This window comes from Tachyglossus aculeatus, chromosome X4 (genome assembly GCF_015852505.1).
Source record: "Tachyglossus aculeatus isolate mTacAcu1 chromosome X4, mTacAcu1.pri, whole genome shotgun sequence".
NCBI classification, from domain to species: domain Eukaryota; kingdom Metazoa; phylum Chordata; class Mammalia; order Monotremata; family Tachyglossidae; genus Tachyglossus; species Tachyglossus aculeatus.
The window spans coordinates 43,420,316-43,422,861 of NC_052098.1; the positions used below are offsets into that span (position 1 = coordinate 43,420,316).

General features: G+C 43.8%; 1 non-coding gene across 1 annotated transcript; it reads left to right on the forward strand.

The window, feature by feature from the left end:
- The first annotated feature begins 1,757 nt into the window (after window positions 1–1,757).
- LOC119948243 lies at window positions 1,758–1,895 on the forward strand. The gene has a single exon (XR_005456653.1). It is a non-coding gene; the product is annotated as a small nucleolar RNA SNORA7 (small nucleolar RNA).
- The last annotated feature ends 651 nt before the right edge of the window (window positions 1,896–2,546 follow it).

Sequence of the window (2,546 nt, forward strand, 5' to 3'; positions counted from 1 at the left end):
TGAAAATGATTGTAATTAATAGTAACTGATCTTTCTCTGCCCCAGGGCTTGTGGTTGGGCTAGAGCCTTCTGTCTTATGATGGGTGGAGCTGGAGTGGGGAATCTATGGATGAAAGACACAGTGTAGAGCAAAGAGGCAAAAGTAGTTTAGTTCAGCCTTGCAAATAAATAAAACAAAATCACCCTTCTGGACCATTATTTAGGTACAGGTGGCTAATGGAGCTGTGGGGCGGGGAGGGCGAGTTCAGAAATCTCCCTCGAGGTCGGCAGAAATGTGAATGGGGCAAGGAATAAAGAAATTGAGCTGCTAGATTCAGAGCCCTCTTTAAATCCTTCACCTCTGTGCACAATGGCTAGCATTCTTCTGGGAGCTGATGCGAGAAAAATGCTAACTAGCTGTCCTTCGGATTTAAAAGTGATATTATTGATAGTAAGATCCTCCTATCCATTCATGTGAATGTGTTAAAAAGAGTAAGCATGGCCCGCAGTCTGTTCTACACTGTTTACACAGAAGGATCACAGCTGATATTTTTGCTAGTCGCACACACTGCCTTTAAAAAAAGAAAACTTTGCCCCTTGGGCTCCTTATCGTCCCAAAGATTTTGTGGCAGGAGAGCAACACTTCTGATTGTAGCCGATCAGCCTGGTTTCTCTAAAGGTGTTGTCTCTGACAGTCCACTGATGTCTCACGCTGTTTGAAACTGAGCTTCATTATGTCTTTGAAATATCAATTCTGCCCTCCCTGCTTTAAGTGCCCTCTTTCAAATCACCACATAGAAGCTGCTTGGGCATCCTACTGTTATCCACTCTCCTTAGGTATCCCACTAAACAAGAATGTGAGCCCCATTTGGGACAGGGACTGTATCAGACCTAATACAAATAATAATAATTTTGGTATTTAAGTGCTTACTCCATGTTAGGCACTGTACTAGCTGGGGTGGATACAAGCAAGTCAGGTTGGACAGAGTTCTTGTCCCAGATAGGGCTCACAGTCTCAATCCCTATTTTACAGACAAGGTAACTGAGGCACAGTGAAGTGACTTGCCCAAGGCCACACAGCAGGCAAGTGGTGGAGCCAGGATTATAATCCAGGTCCTTCTAACTCCCAGGCCTGGGCTCTATCAAACAGCGTGGCTCAGTGGAAAGAGCACGGGCTTTGGAGTCAGAGTTCATGAGTTCAAATCCCGGCTCCGCCAATTGTCAGCTGTGTGACTTTGGGCAAGTCACTTAACTTCTCTGTGCCTCAATTACCTCATCTGTAAAATGAGGATTAAGATTGTGAGCCCCCTGTGGGACAACCTGATCACCTTGTAACATCCCCAGTGCTTAGAACAGTGCTTTGCACATAGTAAGCGCTTAATAAATGCCATCAAAAAAAGAAGTAGGCCACATGTACTTACCCCAGCACTTAGAACAGTGCTTCACCCATAGTAAGCACTTAACAAATGCCATATAATCATAATAATCATAATGTTGATAACAATGATAAAGCTGTGCTGTTGTGAGCATCGCCTCAGTGCTGGTAACCTGGCTGTTGGGATATTGCCCAGACATTTGATTTAGAGACTGGTAGAAGGATGATGCTGTTAGGCAGCTTGAGACTTTAGACTGTAAACTGCTTGTGGGCAGGGATCACAACAACTAACTCTGTTTTATTGTACTCTCCCAATGGCTTAGTACAGTGTCCTGTACCCAGTAAGTACTAAGTACATTTCATTGAATGACTGATAGATTAAGAAACTGGTCACCCCTTCTGTCCCCTCTCAGGATCACACCTGGAGAGTTTCCAGTACTCTACCAGTCTCAATTAAGGGAGGTAGAGTCAAGCAGAGGCACACCCATTCCATTCCTAGTTTGGGCAGTAGCTAGCGAGTGGAAGGCAATCTGCTACAAGTCTAAACTCACCTGTGCTGGGCAGCAGCAGCATGGGAGAGAGTTAAAGGCAGAGACTCAAGTTTACTGGGCGGAAGAAGGCAATGGTAACCCACTTCTGTAGTTTTATCAAGAAAACTCTATGGATACACTACCAGAGAGATTGCAGATGGAGAGTGGGACGTTCTGGGAGAGATATGTCCATGGGGGTCAGAGATGACTCGACAGCATAAGTCAAGACAAGAAATGCTTCCTGTGGTTCAGTCATAGAAAAGGTTGATTAGTACCTCAGATTTAGTACTGGTAGTAGTAGTGTTTCTTGAGCAACCAGTTGGTTCCATGCACTCTTCTGAGTGTTTGGGAATTATAGAATAAAGAAGTGACATGTTCCCTACCCACAAGGAACTCACACTCTATGTAGGGAGAGGGACATAAAAATATTTCCAACCAGAGTCATCAAAATGAAAAATTGAATGCACAATTGAATAAACATATATACAGGATTCCTCAGTAGGAGTATAAATAAATTCATAAGTGCCAGACTTGGCTGATGGGTTTATACATTTTAGGGTGCTGGGAGGGTAATTGAGGATGGCTTGTTGGAGGAGGTGAGGACTTTTAGGAGGAGCTTTATAGACTTTTAATTTGATATGAAGCTTTTTTCATCACCACAC